Source organism: Trachemys scripta, chromosome 1 (genome assembly GCF_013100865.1).
Source record: "Trachemys scripta elegans isolate TJP31775 chromosome 1, CAS_Tse_1.0, whole genome shotgun sequence".
Classification (NCBI taxonomy): Eukaryota; Metazoa; Chordata; order Testudines; family Emydidae; genus Trachemys; species Trachemys scripta.
This window is the reverse complement of record NC_048298.1, coordinates 47,480,367-47,504,907: the sequence shown is the minus strand read 5'-3', so window position 1 is coordinate 47,504,907 and position 24,541 is coordinate 47,480,367. Positions and strand designations below refer to the sequence as shown.

Here is a 24,541-nt window from a genome sequence, read left to right as displayed (position 1 = left end):
TTCAAATGCATGAAAATCTTAAATTGTTTTTGAGGGCCTTAAAATATAAGCAGCAAAAATGTGTGTACCGCACAAAATAGATCATATGCATCAGATATTACTTCACATTACTGATTGTTTAAAATTCAGGTCCACTGATATAGTGACAAAATACAACCTTCAGCTGTATAAAAGATATTACCTTACCCACCTTGTCTCTCTAATATCCTGGGTCCAACACGGCTACAACAACACTGCAAACAACCTTCAGCTGTCTGAGTGGTAATATAAAATAGCACATAAAAATTGGCTAATGAGATCACCTAAGTACTGAGGCCTCTTCATGGGCTCATTTCACTTTGACATGATTATAAAACATAACTATTAATTTATTTTGCATGTTCTTGTTAATTATAATGGCATCCAGTAGTGCTGCTGTAGTTAAGGCTCTCTGTGTTTTTTTCTATTGTGGGGATTGTCTTACTCAAGAGGTAGAACTGAGTTTCAGTAAGGCAAATAATATTTTCTTATGTTTTCTTTTTTGTTTTAAATTTTTATAATTTAAAATTTGCTTTCTTTTTTAAACTATATTTTATAATATAGATTAATGCCTTGAAAATGTAACTTACAACAGCAGATACTGTGCATGTTAAAAATGACGTGTTTCTATCACTGATTTAGTGTATATGGCACATTACATGAGTATTGTACAATGTATTGGACTGTGTATTGGACAATATATTTTTAATAAAGTACAAATATGTATTAACATAATAGAAGTTATGATTTGATCCAAAGGGCTACCTTGCGTTATATTTTAAAAATTGTTGATTGAAGATATTCAATAGAATGGAGGGTTCATACATTAGAAGGCTTCTGAAAGAGATACACAGTTAGTGATCCAGATCCTCAGCTGATGTGAATCAGCCCCACTTCACTGAAGCCAATGAAGCTAGATTAAGAACATAAGAATGGCCATACCAGGTCAGACCAAAGGTCCATCTAGCCCAGTATCCTGTCTACCGACAGTGGCCAATGCCAGGTGCCCCAGAGGGAGTGAACCTAACAGACAATGATCAAGTGATCTCTCTCCTGCCATCCATCTCCATCCTCTGACAGACAGAGGCTAGGGACACCATTCCTTACCCGTCCTAGCTAATAGCCATTAATGGACTTAACCACCATGAATTTATCCAGTTCTCTTTTAAACGCTGTTATAGTCCTAGCCTTCACAACCTTCTCAGGTAAGGAGTTCCACAAGTTGACTGTGCGCTGCATGAAGAAGAACTTCCTTGTATTTGTTTTAAACCTGCTGCCTATTAATTTCATTTGATGACCCCTAGTTCTTGGACTATGGGAATGAGTAAATAACTTTTCCTTATCCACTTTCTCCACATCACTCATGATTTTATATACCTCTATCATATCCCCCCTTAGTCTCCTCTTTTCCAAGCTGAAGAGTCCTAGCCTCTTTAATCTCTCCTCATATGGGACCCGTTCCAAACCCTTAATCATTTTAGTTGCCCTTTTCTGAACCTTTGCCAGTAGATTGATTTACTCCAGCTAAGGATCTTGCCCTATATACCTGTATGTCTCCTTAACAATAGTCGGAGTTTCAAATCATCTTGTGTAGTAGGGCTTGAGCCATGTTAGAATATGTTTTCAAACACATTTATAATGAAACATAGGGAAACATGGTTTGCATCCACACCTAAGACATTTGGAAACTTTGAGCCAGATTGAGAACCCCTTGTTGCCATGGGTGAGTAGTTACTTATGCAAATAGCCCCAGTGATATCAATCAGATTACCTGCGTACATATCCACTCACCAGTGGGAGTGAGGATATGCAATCTGGCCCTTTATACAGCAGAAGAGCTCACCTTTGCTGACCGGACAGGAGAGTTCTTGAGGTAAAGAAGCAATTGCCCGCTGCTGCCCTTTAGTGAACTCTCCCAAACAAAGGAATGGAGCTGCTTCAGTGACTACTACTGGAATTCATTTGTGCGGGCACATGCCGAAATAATACCATAACGATTATGGGATAGAACACATGCATCTAATATTATTATTTTATTTTATTATAGCAACACCTAGACACTTTAACTAGGCACAGATTATATAACAGAAACAAAGAATTCTACCCTGAAGAATTTACAATCTAAGATCAGAGACAACAAACAGACAAGAAGAGCACAGGCAACAATTCCTACAACAGATAGGCATCATATTTGTTCATTAGATATTGGGATTTGGCTTTAATTTTGAATTATCTAATAGCTTCTGCAAAAACCCTAACAGTTAACATAATTGAGGTCCAAATCCTGCCACTCTTGCTCATGTTGAGTAGTATCTTATTCCACAAGAAGTTCTTTATTTTTTTTTTAATGGGTCTACTCATGTAGCAATGTACTGCCCAATGTGAGTAAAGGTGTCAGAAGAGAGAAGCTATGTGAAACAAGCTGTTGGATCAGAGCTAAGTCTGTCTTTGCTATGTTGACAAACTTAACTGTTATACATCTTAGCTGATAAGGTTTATCGTCTGTATTTAACAAGAATTTAATTAGAATTCTGTTCTGATTTCTCTGCTACCTCCAAGTATTGATTTATGCAGATTATTTTTCCTTCCCATGACGCTATATAAGTTTCTTAAAATTACCCAACTTTTTGTGGTCATAAGTGACAAGTAAAAGATGAATGGTACTCTGGGATCACTTACATTAATAGTTCTTACTCAAGTGAGTGGCTCTCAATTCTATAGATTTCAGTGGAACTGCTTACTTGCCTGGGGACAACTTGTGTGAAGAAAGGTTGCCATATTAGGCCTCTGTAACTTTATGCAAAAGTACTTTTAAATCATTGGCAGGTTTTTGTGAATTGCATTTGAAAGCTGTAAGGAGAATTCATATGAAAGTAGAGCCAAAATGAATGCCAACACCTCAAAGAATGGAACAAATAATATCCTTATAAGTACTGGCAACTTCTAATAAGTAAACAATCAGATTAAGGATATACCTGCCACCTACTAAGGAATAGAATGTGCTGGCTCAATCAGAGGGAGGATACAATAGATTTGTTGCTTAACTGAAACTACTAGAATCATTCAGGTCCATGACTGTCATAGTTTTGAGTACACACACAAAAAGCTGATACCAAATGAGGCTTTGAAACAAAAACAAGAAACATTATGATTTTTACATCCTGATTTCAATATCTGGAAAAGCTGTAATAAAAAGTAATAAAATATTTTTAAATTAAGAACAGTTTTTATTGTTTTTCAGTTACAGTTTGTCAGGTTTTGAAATGGATGTGGGACCTATTTGTTTAAAAGAGTGTGAAGGTCTTTTAAAAAGATTTTTCAGATATTTTTATGATATCTGTTGTAGTGATAGTACGATCCTCAGGTCTTGGATGAGCACTTCTTACAGGTGTAACAATAACAAATGCAAACTTAGCTTCTTCATTTTTAGTTTTTTGTCCCCTGCCCTTCTCCCCCCCCTTTTTTTTTTAACTAGCCATAACTTATACTGGTAAGAGTCTGAGGAGCAAGCAGGCCAAGATTATGCTATATGTAGGCCAGATCTTCAGTTGATATAATGCAGCATAGCTCCATCGACTTCAAGGGAGTCACATCAGTTAAATCAGCTGAGGATCTGTGTGCTTTCCTTAGGGAATGATGTCTTCCTTCTTCACTTTACTTTGCTGTCCTCCTTCATCTGTTCCCTTGTAGAGTCTCCCAAATACTGCTCTGCCAGATCTTTCTCTCTACTCTTGGTGACAGGACCTTTTATATCTTGCTCCCCTGTTCCCAGCATGCCTTGTTGATATAGGCTGTACCCTCTAGACTCAGGTTACAGCTAGAGCTGAATCTTGATTCCCTTTAATGCCAAGTTATCCTATTATAAGGGGTGGTTTAAAAAATCCAGGTGAACTGAGCTTTCTTTTAAATGGAAGGAGAACAGTAAGTCTAAAGAACAGGAGTACTTGTGGCACCTTAGAGACTAACAAATACAGACTAACACGGCTGCTACTCTGAAACCTGTCAGTAAGTCTAAGTCACCATTGACAATCAAGGATGGTGGAGCTTGATTTAGGAAGTTTCCTCCTTGTGGAAGCTCTGGTTAGTGATGTGCTTTGACTGTCCAGATATACTAACATGTATGGGATAAGGTGCACAAGATAAGGTAGGGAGATTGGGCCTTTTACATGCTTTTAAAAACTGCTGTCAATATACTGACTAGAATGGAGTTACTCTTCTTGTATAGTGGTGTGAGGAGGGGAACCATCCCATTTAATCTGTACTGCCTGTGATACAATACTGTTTTATCAAACTGAAGAACAGAAAACAATATCCCCCATCACTTTCCTACCAACCCTCTTACTAGTCACCATATGGAAATCTGGAATTAGTTACAGAATGTGATAAAGTAAATCGGGGCATTTTGCGTATAATAAATAAATAAATATTAGCTACAAATAGTTTTCTTTTGTTTTATCAGGCCAGTGATGCTGGAATTGATCTCAGACACCACTCCAGTTCAAGGTTGAAATAAGGAAATCTTTTTAAGGTCTGGAAGAAGGAGGTGAGTACAGTTCAAGCACTGGAAATCTGTAAATGATGTTGCTTGTAGCTTCCCCACCACCACCACCATCACTGTCCCTGGTTTACCAATCCTTGTTCAGCTGACCCCGTGCTGCTTACTATTATTTACAGAGATGTATTACTACTTTCAAGTAATACATCTCTGTAGAGTAGACTGTAGAGCAAGAGGAGTTGTAAAGTGTGGCAGTAAGGGAAGGATGGACTCCCTCTTTCCCACTCTTCATAACCCGTTGCCCTCTCCTTTTTCTCATTTTTCAGCCTCTCCCACAAACCTCAGTTGCAAAATGTAAATCTTTCAGCAATTCATTTGGAAGATTGAAGAAGAGTTGAATGTGGTTAAGAGAAATTAAGAATCACTAATGATTTTTTGGCAGTAATAACCACAGTGATGCTTCAGTTATAAAAGCTGGCACATTTGTCCTATAGCTTTTGTGGAAGAAGCTGAAAAAGAAAATTATTCTTTCGTATTTCTATGATATTTCTGTCAAGATGCAATATATTATTTTATATGAAATGCTTTGATTACACATGGCATCTACTATGAGTCCTTGTATAGCAACACTTGTGGAATTGTACAATTGGTTTAGTTTTGTTTTAAATAAAGAATGTTTAGAGTGCACTAAATCCCAACAAAATGATACATTCATAATTGAAGACAATTATTTTGTCTTTTAAAGTTTGATTGCATACTCTTGGGTATTGAGAGGTTAAAGTGGAGTTTCAGTGTCTGGCTTCATGACACCAGCTGCTTGAGCAACAAGATAATTAAACTGTCTTGGTCAGAAAAATCTTTTATACTAATATATATATTTAAAAACATTTTTAGTATGTGAATACAATGAATCCCTGTGCTTGAACACCACCCCTTTCTTGAAATACCTATGCCCTATATTCATTTGGGAACAGACACTACTCCTTGAACTCAAGGGCCATGAGTTCACATGTTCTGATTGCGAGATTTGTGTACTCTGTGTACTCCATGCACTAGTGCTCTCAAGCTGCCTCAGACAAAGGGTCCAAAAGTTAGAGCACTAGCCTGGTGGCTTAGGAGACCCACATTCAATTCCATGGTTAGCTATAGATCAAATCACTTAGGGACAGTTTCTAAGATATTTTAGGGGCCTGAAATATTCAGGTAGGTGCCTAGTGGGATTATCATTGCATGTTAGGTACCTAAGTGCCTATTGGAATTTTTGAAAGTGCTTATCTGCATCTTCAGGTACCTAACTAACTTTAAAATCTGTCCTTTGGTCTCTGTGTGCTTCAGTTCACCACTTGTAAAATGGGTATAATAGTACTTCCCTGCCTCAGAAGAGTCCTGGAAGGGTATATACATTAAAGATTGTGAGGCACTTCAGTACTATAGTAATGGTGGCCAGATAAGGACCCTAATTTCGTAGTGTAGACATACCCTAAGATAGGTAGATCTGGAAAAGCATTCAGAGGGAATTGGTATGCAAATGATAGATTACGAAACCTCCATGTTTCTTTTAGAATTACCTATGTCTGGAACTGCCACAAGGAATTATTTTAAGACGTTCTGTGTTTCAATTGCATATGTATTGCTGTAGACACAGTGAAAGGAAGACACATACACGGTAATTCTACTAGTTGACCAACAAATTTATGTATAGATACCAAACATAACAGCAACTGGTGCCTGACAGAAAGGAGCCCTTACAATTTGACTCCAATAGGACCTTCTCTAACTCCTTCCCCATTGGACCTCTTGGTCTCACCCTTGCACACCTTGCCAAGGCACCATTAAAGGAAATAGGCCCAGTAGCATATATACACTAGTATTAGGCATGCTCAACTTCTATATGCAAGCACACACCTCACTTTTCAGTGGTGATTTGGTTCTTTTGAAATCTGTGGGAGGAGTGATATCCTGTTCCTTCTATCTGTGGCACTTAGTATCAGTGCACCTCACACTCTATTTAATATATATGTATCCTCTCAACACCCCTGTAAGGTAGGGAAGTGCTATTCATTCAATTTTATAGGCAGGGCACTGAGGCATAGAGAGACTTAAGTGACTTGTCCAAGGTCACACGGGAAGTCTGAGGCAGATCAGGGACTTGAAATCAGGTTTGCCACGTCCTAGGCTAGTGCCCTAACCACTGGACAATCCTTCCTCTCTTGTTCCCAAACTCACCAGTTTTGGGAGCTTTTGGATTCATCCCCCTATGCTAATTGGCTCATTCATTGATTCCTTTGTAACTACTAATGGCCACCCTCATCTGGCAAACCTAGAAACTGTAATGACACGATTACAGGAATGGGGTGAAAAACTGACTAGAAGCTCATGAACAAACTGAAGCAAACATAATAATCAAGAACCTGATACAAATACACACCATTAAACTCAGTAATGGGATCCAGGGCATCAGCGTTCCCCACCCCCTACTTCCACCATCACCTCCACCTTGCAGTTTGTACAATGACCCAACCTGAATCTGTGATGAATAAAACAGACATCCTGAATCCTGCTTCGATGAATGAGAGGGCAGGTGGGTGGGGAAAATCTTTAGGAGCACAGGAAGGAGGTAAAAGACAGGATCTCTGCCTTGGTCTTGGTCTTATGGTGACTATAGTGACTAGGTGGCCAATGGAACACCATATCTGGTCACATGACACTCGTCCAATTGGGGGCAGCAGCAAGTGATGTCACCATCATAGCCCTGCCCCCTCCTTTTAGTGCTGGAATCTGCCTCTTTTGAAGATCAGCTAGTCAGTCATATTGGTGCTGCTGGTCTCCATAGTGATGGCTAAAATGGGACAGTGCTGCCATTGTTGCTCTCTTCACCCACTGGCTGGTAAGGAGGAGAAATTCCTTTCTTTCCCTCTGTCCCCATCCTGTTGATTCAGGTAAGCAATGCCCAATGGTATAAAGTACTGGGCTGAAGCCTAAAGGACTAAGCAAATATGGTAGCATCACCCATGGTAAATGGTACAAGGAATGAAGCTTTACTTTTTATTGCAGCTTTAACAGTCAGGTAGATCAGGACACAGTGTGCATCACTTTATAATGAACATCGTCATAGGATTGGGGTATGGCACAGAAATATGGAATCTACATATGTTACATATTTAAAAGTAGTCCTGCATGTACAAGATGGTTTTGTGGGTTTTTTTGTTTTGTTCTTTTTTTCTTCAAGCTTCTGTCTATGATATCCAGTGCAGAAAAGTTTAGGACACAAAGCAGATCAAACACTGTACTTTCTAAGCGATGATGGAAAATTCTCTATATTTACCAACCCCATGTCTTTGTGAGAGGCATATTAGTCAATTTCTCCATAGTTAATGTCCCATATTCTGGAGAACTGTTTGCTTATGGTAGGAATTTATTTGTTACACTGGCATGCTGCAATTACAATCTGGTCAGCCAAAAACAGCAATTTCAGCCAAAAAACAACAACAAAAAGGCAGTTTTTCTGGAGATTTACCGTGTTCTGCACCTAGTAATGCCAGAAAAGCAATAATACTGACTTGTGTACCTATAATAGTTTGGCAATATAATTTTGTTAAATTCCAAAATGTCTGGACTTTAAGACAGTCCTACCACAGACGGATGAAAGTAACTATTATTCTGTTTCCTTTCCAATAGAGGCCAGTCTGGTTTTGCCCATAACTTGCAGTTAAATACAATCTATACAAAATTGTTTTATGTACAGAAAGCCAAAATGTATTTGGCTTTTCTAGTAATAGGTTTTTTATTTCTTGCAGTAACATGGGAGGGCCTAAGCTGTTTTTTTAAAAAGGAAAGAATTGTAAATTTTGAATGCAAGTTCTTCCATACCTCATTTACCTTTCTGGAGTGTCTAAGGGACAGAACACAGTTTCTTTGTACTGATAGAATAGATGAACGTCAGAAGGACATCCGACTTAGGGGTAAATTTTCATTTTACTTGTAGTGCCTGCCTTAGAACAAACCACTTAACTGAAAAACAGCATATCTGGTTGGAAAAATTTGACATTTAGACAAAAATGGGGAAAATTGGAAAAAATGCTTTCAGTTTTCAGACTGGATTTAAAAACAAGGGTGGCTACACAATTTTCTCTCTTCATCCCAAAGGAACATACTTCTTTCTTTAGAACTGCGACTGTTGAAAGCTTAGTTTTCAAGCTCTGGCTTCCCTTTGCACAAAAATGCTTATGGGTACATTGCACAGTGTTGTAGAATGTCTAACATTGGTGTGCATGAGATTCTGAGTTTGCATCAGGAATGATCTATTTGTCTTTTGTTGCACACAGTTTCTTGCTTACGGGATTCCCTTCCAATTCTGATGCAAAAAGTCACTTCATTCAAATCCCTCCTTCAAGCTTGCTTTTTACACAGTTCTCATTAGAATTGAGGCAATAATAATGATTTATTTACAAAAGGGGTTAATTGACCCACCAAGATGTGCACATGCTTTAAACGAATAATCACCATCTCGTTGTAATCTTTCTTCAACCTTATCCTACTATCTCTCTTTGTTACCCCAACTTTACCGTCTTGCACTTGAATTTTGATTGTAAGCTCTTTGGGACACGTCCCATATCTTTTTGTTTGTCCTTTTAACGTGCCTCACTGTATCAGTGTATTTTTTTCATGCCAGTTTATGCTGTAATTGAAAACCAACCCAGAAGGGACCCTTTGCTTTAGGAACTGCATTTTCCTCCTTGAATAGCCTCTCCATTCAGACTTGTAATGCCCTTTTTTTGGGTGAATGACCTATTGAGTGGCATATAATGTTATGGCAGCAGGTACTTGCAGTGACTTGGGAGCTGATCCAGCTTGTCTAAATGTGCCATCCCTCTTGTGTGTCTTTCTTTTGGTTTTAACAGGAGTAACCATTGGGGTCCAGCTGCATCATGATCTTCTAAGTTGAAAAGGTGCTTTGAGAAAAAGACTTAAGGAACTTTCTAAATTGGAGTATTTCCTATTGCAGTGCAGAGAGCCGTCTCCAGGCACCAGCTTAACAAGCAGGTGCTTGGGGCAGCCAAGGGAGAGGGCGGCAGGTCTCTCACTCCCTCTGGGAGCAAAGGACCTGCCACTGAACTGCCGCCACCGATCGCGGATTTTTTTTTTTTTCCAATTGCCGCCGCCAATCGCCAATCTCTTCACTTACCAAGTACTATCTGTCTCTACATTTTCAGCATAAACAGTATAATATTGGCATGTCCGGGGTGAAGGGACGTCACTTGTAGTTCCCTTGCAATAGACTTGGAAGCTATGCAAGGACTCATGATTTGTTGGCGATCAGGTGCATTACAGAGGTGTGAAGCATTTGGTCTCCAGGGGATTATGAACAACTCTGCCAGCTGGTTTATGGAGTGGCATTAACTATATCCTCAAAGGATGCTACACATTCCACATTCCTGGCCAGAATGTGATTGCTGCGATAACAGCATAATCGGAGGGGAGGGGAATAGGGATAATGCTAAAAGAAAAATGTTGGACTTCTTTCCCCAAAAATAATTGGGTGGGCTGCAGCTAAACTCTAATTGCTACTGAGCAAGAATAGAAACATAAAAACAATACTTTACTTTTTGTTAGAATCTTTTTTTAGATAAAAGAGGGACCCGTTTATTGTAACATTTTGAATTATCTGTGCAAGATAATAGTAGTCAGCTGCAAATTACTGATATTTTAGGAACTTATTGAAACATTTTTAATGGAATCTTAAAGCGAAGGCAACTTTCTTTTGTCAAAATCAAAAGTAGTTTACATTTATAAAATCAAATTTGTGGCCTGGAACTACTAGGTAGTAAATTTTTGCTATGATTATACAAAGTAGCAAAATATGGATTTTAACTGGCCTGCTTTTCAATTCATCTGAACATTAAGTACATTCTTAATGGTCTGATTTGCTGGAAAGAGCACTATTACAATAATCTTCTTTTTACAGCCCATATCAAATATGAACTTGCATCACTTATTACAAAGTTTGTGCTCTGGGAGACATTTTCATGGCATCTAGGAGTGATGCCCTACAATTTTTAGAATTAGTCCTAATGATATCTTCAGAAATGAGTTGTTGCTCAAACACACTGATTATTTTGTGGTTTATATCTAATCCAATAGCTATATTTAAAATGTCATAGAAATCTGTAGGGGAAAGCATGTTGAAAAATGCGGTTGTCCCAGTAATTGTATAAAACTGTTATGGAAGAGATGATATATATCTTAAATTCTTAAATGTTTTTAGAGTTCCTTGCTGTGTCTGACACAAATTCATAATTTTTAACTGACTGGAATACAGGTTTTTAAATGTTGCTTGCTTGAGAACAGAGGGCTATTACTGTAGTTGTCATGTAAAATAAAGTTAGAGTCTGGAGCCCCTTTTTAGCTGTCAGCTATATTAAGAAGCTACTGGTGTGTTGAACTAGGCACCCGTATTGTATAAGCAGTGTATTGTAGTGTCTAGGGAGAATTTTCTTTCTCTTCATTGCTGCTTTATTAGGCCTTGCTCACTCATTCACCGTTGCCCTGTCTTACTCCAGCTTTCTAGCTGCAACTCACAGCACAGTAGGTCTAATGTAGATTGACGCCTTCGCCAGACGACTGATTGAAACTTGTGTCTCATAGTTGCTAATGCTCACTGAACCATTTTATTGAAGATAAAGTAAATAAAATAGATTGCCATATGAGAATTCTCTGAAATCAAATGGAATAATTTGACAGGTTTAAGCCCATGAAAAAGACAAAGCGTTGAAGCAGACGGGAATGCTTTTTTATGCACAATGTACCAGGAAAAAGGGTCTGCTGTGTTTGATCTTAAAATATTAATGTTTTTATCAAAAATTGTAATAGTTGAAAACATTTAGCATAGTCTCCAATTGAATTTGTATTTTGTTTCAAATATTACTTTTCTTAAGAGATGCTTTATTTTTCTTTCTTTTTTGTAACACAAAGATGTATTGTGCTGAATTTTTTCTTATTGCGCTTGTAAGACTTAGTGTGTGGATCACCAGCTTTTTAGAATTTAATAAAAAGAACATATTTTTACAGTACACTGTACAGTCTTCAAGTTTAAATAACAGTAAACACATTCTTTGGGAAACTGATTCTGTGGGATAGTGCTAAGTGGTGTATTTTATATAAAACTTTTTTTATGGATTTAATTAAACAGTAATGCAGTTTGTGACTATTACAAATAAACAGCTACAAAGGGATTGTAGTATTTTTTAAAACTGTGTAATGCAGTATAGTAAAAGAAAAATTGATAATAGCTATTGTTACAGACATTGTACAGTCAAGAATAAACAGATGCACTCACAGAATTTCTCTTGGGTAAAGATATGATGTGGATAAGCTTTTATAATATGCCCCAGTTAGTCTTAGAAATAAACCAACACATAATAGTGAAAGAGTGATGGCACATGAGCTTTAATATTGAGTATTCCTAATCTTTATCTGGATGGCATTGAATCTTGGTCACTTTGCTTGCACTGGTGATTTCACTGGAGATAATTGGACTCCAGCAGAGAGAGGGGTGGCCAGGATATATTGTGGTTAGTTTAATATGATGAGTTATATAAAATCCAGACACTAAATAGTGTAATATAATAAATTAAATAAAACTTATTTTTTTGAAAAAGTGAAGATAATTGCATTCTAAACCCTTATTTTCAAACATTAATAATATTGAAAAAAAGTCTTTTTGAACTGACATTTTTAATGCTTGTTCTCTGCTCAGTTTTCTTTGATTTTTTTTTAAACTTTAACAAAATCTAATTAACTTATTTTGAGTTAGACGATCATCTGAATAAATTATACTTTTGAACAGAAAATTCAAATGTTTCGTAACCAGAAACTGTGGGTGGTACTCAATGACAATGTAATCTTGGCTAATTTTGAAGAATTGCAGTTTTGAATGAGTTATTTGAAAATAACATACAGTTGAGAGTTGGTAAATTGGAAATAAACACTGAGAAGAGATTTCCAGTTTTACTGTTAGCTGATGTACCTAATAGTGAGGTTCTGCTGGAGTGATCAGTGGCAGGGACGGTATAGGTCACACAGTCTTTCTAGAGAACCAGTGGAGGATTTCAACATCACCACTGTGACTAAAGCTGGTAGAAAAATTTGAACAGTGCTGTCAATTTTTCCTCCTCTTGTGTCATACTTTTGAAAAGAAATTCTAGTCATCTCCACCTATAACCCTGTCCCTTGCATCAGCTAATCTCTGAGAAGAGCTATCTTGCCTCTCTGTTGCTTCTGTCATGATGGTGGCAATAGGTGTCTGGCCAAATGCTCGATGCTTCCACAGCAGTTCTGCTGTGATATTGGCTACAAAACAACTATCTGATGGTAATAGCTTTCAATCACTACCAACCAAACTGGATTGGAACTGGTGATTTAGAGGTGAAAAGCTCCGTATCCCAGTACACCAATCCAATGAACAATTTAAAAGTTACACGTTCAATATTTCAAGGACCTAGGAGAGGAAGGATTAAGGAAGCCCTTTATTTGAGTCCAAGCCATTCAGAGAAGGAGAAGATGCTGTATCTGTGCATTATGTTGCTTTGATCCTGCAGTTCACAGTGTATGGGTGAAATGCTATACCTGCATCAGGGCTGGTGCAAGCACTAGGGCACCAAGTGGTTGGGGGCGCCAAAAACCCCGCTCAGGGGAGGTGGTGGAGTGGAGATGAGCTGGGGCAGGGGAGGGCTGCCTGCAGCAATTAAATGGGGGGGGGCGTGCAGGGGAACCGCTCCCCACCCCAGCTCACCTCTGCTCCTTCTCCCTGAGCATGCCGCCCCTGCTCTAATTTTCCTCCCCTCCCAGGCTTGCCTCGCCAAACAGCTGATTGGCGTGACAAGCCTGGGAGGCGGGAGAAGTGGAGCAGCGCCGGCATGCTCAGAGGAGAAGGCGGAGCAGAGGTGAGCTGGGGCGGGGAGCTGCCGCAGGGGGGGCTGCCCGGGCGGAGCAGGGGAGCTGTCGCAGGAGGGGCGCCTCAGAGCTGGGAGCTGCCACGGGGGGACTCCCCGGCTCTTCCCCATGGCCCCTGCTCCACCCCAACCCCGCCTCTTCCCGCCCCTGCTCCGCCCCACCCCCACCCCCACTCCCCTGAAGTCTGCAGCCAGGCCCGACCCTGCAGTCACCGCATGGTAAGTGGAGCGACCTAGGCCCAGCCTGGTCTGCTCCCCTGGCTCCCAGCCGTGCCGCCGGCAAGTGCTGGAGGGCGGTTCCCCCCTCCACCCGAAGCCTGGAAGCCAGGGGAGCAGAGCAGGCTGGGGCTGGGTCACTCCACTTCCCGCAGGAAGTAGCCAGCCCCCCGCCCCCACGGAGGCCCCCCGCGGGGGGCAGGGGGCTGCGAAGGGACCAAAATAGCTAGGGATGGCCCTGGCTCCCCAGGCTGGAGGGGGGCACAAGGTGGAAGTTTCGCCTAGGGCGCGAAATATCCTTGCACCGTCCTTGACCTGCATGGAACCTCAGTGAATCAGTGATAGGATTAGGACCTTATCCTTGTTTACTCATTGGAAGTTTATGGGAATAGATGTCAAGTATTAGGGGGTAGCCGTGTTAGTCTGTATCCACAAAAACAACAAGGAGTCTGGTGGCACCTTAAAGACTAACAGATTTATTTGGGCATAAGCTTTTGTGGGTAAAAAAACACTTCTTCAAATGGTAATTTTCACTCTATGCATCTGAAGATGTGTTTTTTTTACCCACGAAAGCTTATGCCCAAATAAATCTGTTGGTCTTTAAGGTACCACCGGACTCCTTGTTGTTTTTATGGGAATAGATCTATCTATCTATCTATATCCGGTTCAAAAAAGAAAAAAAAATAGATAAGTTCATGGAGGATACGTCCATCAAGCTATTAGCCAAGATGGGCAGGGATGGTGTCCCTAGCCTCTGTTTGCCAGGAGCTGGGAATGGGCAACAGGGGATTACCTGTTCTGTTCATTCGGTCTGGGGCACCTGGCATTGGCCACTGTCGGAAGACAGGATACTGGGCTAAATTGACCTTTGGTCTGACCCAGTATGGCTGTTCTTATGTACATTACATTAAGAAAGTAGCGTGTCTTTCTAATAACCTTTCTGTCTTGGGGTGCTTAGCCACAGGTAAAGGTATCTTTCTGTCATACTTCAGTTTTCTGCCCTGCTTGAATTTGGACAGCAGTTAGTTGATTTTCAAGAATAACTTGGTCACAAAACCTGAGACCGTACAAAGGAGATAATGTAACCCAGGAAACAAAACACCTTTACAATATGTATAGGTTCTCTCTTGCTAAGATAGAGTTGCTGACATTCATTAGTTTTTTTCCTCATTTTTGGAGAGCATCAGGGGAATATTTAACAGCTAAATATGGTAGGTGTTAAATGGACTGATAATTCAGCTCATTTTTAGTACATTTAAAGGGGGAAATTGAGTGAACAGTTGATATAAACTTTGCTGAAATGCATATGAGAATTCTTATATTTCTGAAGTTGAATATTCAGCTTGACATAGTACTGAACTTCTTTATTATTTTGGTCAGATTGTGGGTACATGTATCGGAGGATAATAGTTGGATAGGAAGGTATAATACACATGATCAGTAGTTTATTATCCTATGTCAGTATGCCTCTAATGTCCAGAAATTTTCTTATAGAGTAGACATAAGAATGTAAGAATGGCCAAACTGGGTCAGGCCAATGGTCCATTATCCCAGTATCCTGTCTTCCAGCATTGGCCATCCCAGATGCTTCAGAGGGAATGAACAGAACAGGGCAATTATCCAGTGATCTATCCCTTGTTCTCCAGTCCCAGCTTCTGTCAATGAGAGATTTACATAGACCTGAAGGATGGGAATTAAGCCATGACCATCTTGGCTAACAGCCATTGATGGACCTAACCTCCATGAACTTATCTAATTCTTAATAAGGATTCTATGAATATGTCACAGTGGAGAAGAGATGGTGAACATCTTTGCTTCCTTGTCCCTTTCAAGACAGAAATTACTTCTCATATTTCCACTTGCAACTGCTTTTGGCTTTGTTGTCATATATCATTTTTATTTTTTGGCATAAAGTCATCCAAATCCATTTTATTTTTACAGTAAATAATTTAAAAAAAAAATATTCTCAACCCAGTCAAAGGCTTTTTTTTCTACTTTTAGACAAATTTTTTTTTTCAAGACTTGATCTTCATTTCCTATTTAAAGCCACAGGCTGAGAATTTTGATAGTTCGTACAACAGACATCATCATCCTATCAGAGCCTGTAAACTGTATTTCTGTCCCTAATGGGGGACAATTTTTCCTTACTATACCTGAAGGAAATAGATTTGGGGAGCTCAGAAAAGACACCCCTTTCCCTCTCTGAGTCTGACTGCTGCTGGGGAGAAGGTTTTGCAATACACTAGGTACTGAAAGCATGGAGGAAGTGCAGTGGCATGGGTTTTGCTTCTCAAGTGTGACAGGGGAATTGGATGAATTACCTTTCCCTGAGTGTCTCCTGGTTGGAGTTTTTCTTTTTCTGTAATTTATGAAGTCGGTGCTAATATCTCTCCTTGCAGAAATTCAGTCAAGCCAGCTTCCCTCTGCTGAGTTATATGTACTATAGCTAAGTAAACAATGACATATATTGCCACATTTTATTTTTTACAAATGTCACTTTTTTAAGAACAAAATAGAATATCAGCTGTAGTTTGTTTATTTTTACAAAATAGTAAACTTGCAGGTTAATTGGGTGTTCTTGTTATTATTAAATGTATTACTGTAGTACCTAGGGAGCCTCAGTCACGGATCAGGACCCCATTGTGCTAGGCGCTGTAAAAACACTGAATGAAAGACAGTCTAAATATAAGACAAGAGACAACAAATGGCTACATTGTCAAAATAGACAAGACAGACACAGGATCGGGAAAGAGGTAGAATACACAAGCAGAGTGTACATTGTGATGGTGACAAACATCTTGTTAGTTCCACTGTTTATCTTTTTTTGGGCAGTGGGTAGAGTGGATTGAGTTAGGAGGAGATCAGCTATCAGTATCCATTTTTTTAAAAAAAGTAAGTACCTGGCCCTCTTCCTTCTGAAGAGTCGCATCATCATATAATCTGATGTCTGTGGTTCTGTCACAGAGAGTATTCCTTTAAAATATAATTTTTAAAAGCCATAAAGTTGCCTCTCTTCCCCTCTGCTCTCCCTAGCTACTTCCTACCCCTACCCCTTTCCCTCCCCGAAGAAACAAAAAAACAAAACTTTGATTACTTGCTTATGGTAGAAAGTGTCTTCTCATTTATCCCTTTACTACTGGGGACAGGTAACAATGGAAGATTGACCCTCCACTCACTCTCCTCAGGCACTTGCTCTTAACTTCAGTGGCTCCACCAGAAGTATTAACATCAATCTTAACAGAAGAAAATACCCAGTGAGAGAAATGAAAAGGTAAATGGCTAGCACTCTTGGACAATGAGAAGAATTCAAGAAAAGAATCCCCTCCTGACCTCTCTGTGCCAGCAGGCATCAGGAAACACTGCTCTCTTATCTCTTTGTCTCTGGTTCTGAGGCACAAAGTCCCCTGCTCCAGTATCCAGCAGGGAGGTTGAATGGCCTGTTTTGGGGAAGTTTTGGAATCAGTGGCACACTGCACCCCTGGACACCTGTTCCCAATCTTAAAGTATTAATGTGGGTCCAATTGTGTCTGTTCTTGACCCTAGTAGAGAACAGTCCCTTGAAGTTTTGTTTTCTCTGGCTCAGAATAAATCCTAAAACTCTCCAGATTATGGGAGACCAAAATTTTGAGTGCTCAGAAAGCAATTGTGTGCAAGAGTATATGACTGTTCAATGTGAAGACTTTATACAAAAGCACTGACGCTGCTGGACTTTATGCTCCTCTTTTAAGGAAGGAAATAAGGTGTGCACCTTTACTGGAATTGTGCTAGGCAACTGCTGCAAGCAAAGGGAAATATGAAACAATAGGTATAAGTTTGGGATCCAGAGACAAGCAGAGGGAAAGACTTGGTGTTCTGGGTATGGGAGAAGGCTGCATTAAGCTGGTATCTCCACCCCCTTTCCAGTCCTCTATAGACAAGCAGTCCTTAGCTCAGGTGCTAAAACTTTCCACAAATCCCTCTTAGTAGCATACATCCTGATGCTCTACTTTCCCAGCTGGCAAATCCATCTGCCCTCGCAGTCATGACAATTCCCACCACCACACTGGACTCCTTCCTCTTTGAGCAGCTGCAAATTGGTTGATTGGGGAAGTCAGGGACTGTGGCCACACTTCTTGCTAGCAGAGCGAGTGTGATTAAGCTGGAGGTGCAGAGCACAGGCTGTTTCTCTGAATTCCTCTTACTTCCCCCAGGATCAACTCAGAGTGGCTCAGCTCAGTGTTGTTGGAAAAGAGCTCTGAAGTTGATATCTTCCTAACGCTGCATCCTGCTAGCAATTGGCCAGTGTTAAATGGGGGCAGAGCCAAAGCTGTCATGCAGTACTGTTTCCAAGCTAATTCGAACTGAAAGGACTCTTCTACTAAAACAGAATTAGAATTGTGGTGGCCTTTGAGAAACTGCGTGATCCCTTTCATTGCAGAGTGAGTTTAAAGCTCTGAACCCCTCAGTTACATTGTTGTGGGTCAATAGTGCCAAGAAGTAGTTAAGTGGCTCTTGTATTGGTCAGTTGTTTGCATTTACCTTAGAATATGAGGCATGGTGGCAAAAAGCTCAAAATGAAGACAAGTAGTTTTGGCAGCAGTACCAAGAGTGAGACGCTGAGTCTTATACCATGATAAGAGCTCTTATATATGGTATATACTTTTGTTTATAATTTAATTTGAATTTTTAAATTATTTCAGAATTGAAAAATGGCTTTTTTTTAAATGGATTGAACAAGCACCTCGGCTGATATTTTCCATCCATGCTGGAAGAAAGACAGGAGGGCCATGGATGTGGTTTTATTAGGCTTCAACTATATTCACCTATAATATCTGTGAATGTTCAGCAACAAATTGTTCAGTGCAGGGTGTTGTTGGCTCCCTACAGATCCTGATGTAGGAGCCCCTAACTCCCCTTACTCAGCTCCTATAAGGGATGCTTTCCTTCAAACCCTTTTCCAATCCATTTTGTCTAATAAGCATATCCCTTCCTGACTGAGTATCTGCACTGGACATCTGAGACAAGCTTTATGTATTAATTTACAACATTATAATCCCCCCTATTCCACCCTATTGGGTCCTAGACCAGCTGTAGGGAAGGTGGAAAAAACAACAACATCCCAGCTTGGCCAATCTGGTGGCGAGGGAAGCCTCTCAAGGAACAGGGGCAGCTAGTGTAATGCCCACAGTGGATCACAAGGGAACCTGGTTCTTTTACCAAGTGCATGAATGGGTGAGTGCTGCCAGCTCAATCCTTGTATAGAGGACCTCTCCACAGCTGCATGGGTTATAAATAGGGTTGCCAATCCTCCTGTTTTTGCTGGGAGTCTCCCAGAATCAGGCTCTATCTCCCAGAGGCTACAGAAGCCAAACTGGGAGATTATAGGCCATTTAAAAGTCTGGCGGCGCAGCGGGGCTAAGGCAGGCTCCCTGCCTGCCCTGGCCCCGTGCTGCTCCCAGAAGCAGCTGGCATATACCTGTAGCCTTAGTCCCCACACCACCGACTGGGAGCTGCACGAGATAAGCGCCTCCTTCACCCCAACCCCCTGCCCCAGCCCTGAGCCCCTTCCTGCACCCAAACTCCCTCCCAGAGCCCATACCCACTCCTGTACCCCAATCCCCTGCCCCAGCCCTGAGCCCCCTCCAACAGCCAAACTCCCTCCCATAGCTTGCACCCTGCACCCTCTCCTGCACCCCAACACCTGCCCCAGGCTCAGCCCAGAGCCCCTTCCCACACTCTGAACTCCTCAGCCCCAGCCCAGACCCCGCACCCCCTCCCACACCCTAATCCCCTACTCCAGCCCTGTAAAAGTGAGTGAGGGTGGGGGAGAGCGACAGAGGGAGGGGGGATGGAGTGAGCAGGGTGGAGCAGGGCAGGGATGTTTGGGTATGTGTGATTAGACAGTTGGCAACCCTAGGTATAAATACCTTCCCACTCTTCCAGTCAGCAGGATGGACTGTGCAGTCACCTTGTCCTGACCTTGCCCCAACTGCTTCCTGCCCGTCACTGTAAACTTTCTCCCTTCTATCCACCTGCCGTAAGGGATCCCTTAATCAGGCAATACCCCTTTTTTTTCCAGCTAGCAGGACAAAAAACCCACTCACATAAAGGTTGCAGTGGGCACATTGTCCTAATTTGTGTGTGACAAAGATTCCAAATATTTTCTTCACAAGTCAATCAGGATTCCTCTGTCTTTTAGGTGAATTCATTGCAAAACACTCATAAGAAATCCTTAAAACATTTGGGATTCATGAATCTGTTTGTGATTAGGCTGGTAATAATTTATGTTGAGGAGGAAAAATATCCCTTCTGACAATAAAGGCCTGATACAGGAAAGCATCCCTATTCAGGACAGCACATAAGCCTAGGCATAAATCATACTGAAGGCAATGGTACTTAAGTGCATGCTTAAGTGCTTTCCTGAACAGGGAGTAAAAATGTAACAAACCTGTCATTGGTGCAATACATTTACACATTAAAAATGCACATGGACTTCTTAGTTTGCTGATCCAAACCAAATAATTGTGTGCGTAAGTACATGATTTACATGAACAAATGCAAGGGTTTTCATGCACACCCATTGCAACTGCAGGTGAAAATATTTCCTCAAATATTTTAGTTTAGTTTAGTATCTAACATCTAAGCTATTAAGTGTTAATAGATATAAAACTCTAATAAATTCCAGACCATTGTGAACAAATAAAAAAGTAAAGCATACATTTCTTTAGTGTCTGCATATTTTATATTATATTAAATATAGAGAAGATAAATATTGAAAATAGATTTCTAAAGAGACAGATGGTGTATATTTATTCTCTAAAAAATCATGTTTCTGGCATTGCACAGTAACCATCATGTAGCTTTACTTCAATTGCCTGATTCAGTGATACAGTTTATATTTGCTATACATGCTGTTCATTTCTCTTCATCCAACACAACTGCTGGGAGTTTGTGCCTTATCTGCAAGTGTCTATTTTTCCAAAAGCATAACAATTAAGATTATAATAGGACTGTGGGTGATGAAAGCAAAGTAGGAGATACTGTCTGTATTCAAACTATATAATAATAGAGAGGAAAAAATGTTATTTAAATATTTGTATTACCAGATATTGTTATCACAGCTATATTTATAGTTGATTGTTTTATATGGTTAATATAAGACAAGAGTTTAAAAAAAAATAAAAAGTTTGACCTCATTTGACCTTTTAGACGTTCAGTCAGTTAAAAGGTTTGTAAGACGTTTAATTACCAAATGGTATGATCATTATTCATCTCATCATTTGATATATAATGTCAAGTGAATTGCCTCCCTGGAGTGCAGTGTGTTTCACAGATCAATAGATTTAGTAAGAGCTTGAAGGAGATCTTTAAACATTCATAGAAAAGAAGGAAAAGTATATCCCTCTTATAAAATGGTGTATGTAGTTTATTTTGTGAGCTTTATGGAGATATTGTTTTATTTTCTTCCTAAGAATACAAAGCCTTGTAACAATGCTTTCATTAAAACATTTTAACCTCTTCATTCAAATTATTATACTGTTACCATTTCAGTCTCTGTATTGTACATGCACTAAACATAATACAGTAGTTTTTATCTTTAAAAGGATATCTTGGGTATATTGAGTGTATTGTGGATACAGCTCTGTAGGAGTCTAATTGTTAAAACATTGTTCTCCTTATAACATACATCATCCTTTGTCACATAAAACACCATAAATAGCATGGCAAGAGATTGTCTTAATACAGTACAAATGTTTGTTTAATGTACCTATTTTTATATTTTCTACATATTTTTCTTATTTTCAGTTAGTGTAAATGGTTTTTCCTTTTTTTTGTCTACTATACTTTTCAAGGATTTTTTTTTAAAATACCCTTGGGGAACAATAGTTCGTGTCTGTTCCTTATTGGTTTAGTAAATGTGTGTTCATTTTATCAATGTATAACTTGTAAGAGTAATTTCTGATGGCATGATAGATTTTTCTCTGTTGCACAAACTATATAAGATGGGTGCAAATGTATGTACTTATACAGCTCCTTGTGTATTGTATTACACTTATGTTCATCTTGTGTGGAGGAGCCATCATACAATAGCATATATTTGACCTTTTCTTCTTTAAACACACATGAAAAGATTTTCCAGATCATCTCAGAGAGATTTATTGCATGGTCTAGCCACTAATCTTAGGCATTACTTCTCCTGTAAATGTTAGCTGCTTTATACTCCATGCTGCTTTGTCTTGATTTACCAGATGAGGTAATTGCTTTTCTGCTCTTTTTCCTTCATTATCTTCTTCAAATTCTTTCCCCCTGTTTACTATTATATCCACTAAGATGTACCTCATCTTCCAACTTTTACCTTCTTATTGGCGCTGGTGAAGAAGAGCTGTAACCCGGCTGTCTTGGCTGGCGTATCTGTGATGCAGAAACATTTGCAGGTAAAATTCTACTTCCTCATTCATCTGTCATTTATAACCCATCAGCTACTCAAAGATTAATTTGAAGCATGAACAATATCTAAGCTTCCTTGATCCCTTGCTCTTGTCCTTTTTTTTGAGCTGCAAAGGAAAGGCCATGTTTCTGAAGCTTCTTATTCCTCAGGCCTAGCTACAGTAATTCTCAAGGGAAGCCTATTGATGTTGGAGGAAGCAAATTCTTACCTATTTTTTAGAACAACCTGGAAAATACGTCAGGAGACTTTTACAGGCTTAGATGTTCACTGTATGGAATTCTAGTAAATATAAAATCTAATTTGCTGGGCTCTTTGCACCAGCATTGTTCAAGGTCAGATGAACTTGTGTAAAGTACAAGTGTCTCAGATACCATTACTTTGTTTCCTGTGCTGGTTTTACAGCAATTGTTTTGCAATTCAGTAATTCAAGTAATACCAAATTCAGTGACAATAATATTAACAGAAAAAATACTCAACATTATTGTTTTCACATACTTCATGCATATCTCCTGCTTTTGCCATCTTATGTTACCACTTGCAACCTTATTAAAACAATTACTGTTGGCATCCTTTGGAAACAGCTATTGATTAGTGACACATTGTCTCTTGGGTTTGATTTTACAAGGTACTGAATATGCCGGACCCAATCCAGCAAAGTGCATGCATGCTTTTAAGCATGTGAATAAGTGCTTGATTGAATTGGGCCAGAATGCTCCATATCTTGCAGGATTGAGCCCATAGATACCAGTGCCATCTGTGAAAGCTGGTGTTGCTAAAACACTAATCTGTTGGTATTTTCATTGTTTTGCCTAAGGAACCAACCTACCAGCACTAAATTAGCATACCAAAATATGGCCTAATATGATATGTGCTTTGTTTGAGGCCCTCATTGAGAGAATCACAAAGTTAATTAATTTCAGCATCAACTCAGTATCATAATTTGGTGGGTGGGTTTGCTAGGAGAGTAAGGGCAGAGGCTTCAGCAATGGCAGAGTAAAGTGAACCATCAGTTAGACCATAGCAGCAGTGAGAGATAATTGAAACTTTGACAGTATTTGTATCAAGGAGGAGTACACCGATAATGAGTGGAGGTCACTAAGTCAAAATAGCATCATCTGTCTTTCTTCCATTATTGAGGCACTGGTCACATCTCAATAGTTAAGGTTGACTTCCATTTTGCATTTAAGGCAGGTTTTCAACCTTTTTGTTATGTATGAAAAATACAGCATATGGCCCAAACTTACAGAGTGTTACTCTTTGAACATGCAATGAGTTTTCTGAGACTTTACAAGAAAATCTGTTAGTTACTTTGCGTTAAAATACACTTTAATACACTACCTGTGTCAGCCTTTTTTTGTCTCAAACTACCTTTGTGTAACTGAAGAACAGACACTGAACTTCTTATATACTTAAAATTAATTGAAATCTCATACATAGGCTACATTTGACAACATTAGGTTGTAATAAGCCAAGTTATTAATGATTGTTGTTATGGATTATATAGGCGATAGCCCCAGAGTCAGATCAACTGCTCAGGTAATTCATAAGTGGGGCCATTGTGACTTCAGGGATCACTCAAACAATCTCCATCCTTCCTGTATAAATTGCATGCAACCATTCTTTTGTTTATAATGAGTTAGTGGTATGAGATAGATTTGCCAAGAATTTTCACTGGTACATTCTTTGGTCACTGTTCCTTAAAGGTTCCATTGCTACATACTAGCTTGGGCACTCCTAAAACAGAGGCATTTAGGCTCAGGAGCTGTCTTTCCTTCCCTATAGATAATGCTGCCATGGAATAGTTTAAAGTTTGTCAGCTCCCAAAAGGACAGATAAAGGAAATATAGTCCCTAGTGCAGGTCTTGGCATCCCAGTTAAGAGTTACAGGAGAGAGAACCAACCAGAAAAGGACAGACTGAATAAATCAAGAGGTGCCAAGGGATAGAGGGGATACTGCAAGAAAATCTTGAAGCATTTCTACATGTTGACCATGTCTGATATTCATCAAATAAGGGGCAGATTGTAAGGAAAATTCAAATTCTACAGAGACAGATGGGGCTTCGCTATAATTGGCCTATTGAATTGAATACAACTCCAAAACCAAGGTTGTTGATGTTCCCTGCTTATTCCAGCCAATTGAAACACCAGAGTACGAAGATTGCAATATATCTCCTGCTTCATCTTGTGACAATTGAGGTCCTTGGAAACAAGAAAACTTAGAACTGTACTCCATCCTCTTCCCATACCCAACTTGTCAAGAGAAGATAGAGCAGTACTTAATCTGAACTTCTTGCATGGATTCCTCCAGATGCCAAAGTTCAGGAGTGAGACATTAAAATTCATCTCAGCAGTGATCTCCCAAGAGTACTTGCTGTTTTCAGTAGATCAGAACCACACCTATTTACACTTTACTGTATGACCCTCCCACCAGCG

General features: G+C 39.7%; 1 protein-coding gene across 1 annotated transcript in view; it reads left to right on the top strand.

The window, feature by feature from the left end:
* Positions 1-24,541, top strand: part of FOXP2 (forkhead box P2) — a 585,642-nt gene that overhangs the window by 179,988 nt on the left and 381,113 nt on the right. Inside the window, exon 3 of the mRNA XM_034769085.1 lies at positions 4,478-4,561. The gene's annotated coding sequence lies outside the window, so the exon portion shown is untranslated. The remainder of the gene's footprint in view (positions 1-4,477; positions 4,562-24,541) is intronic.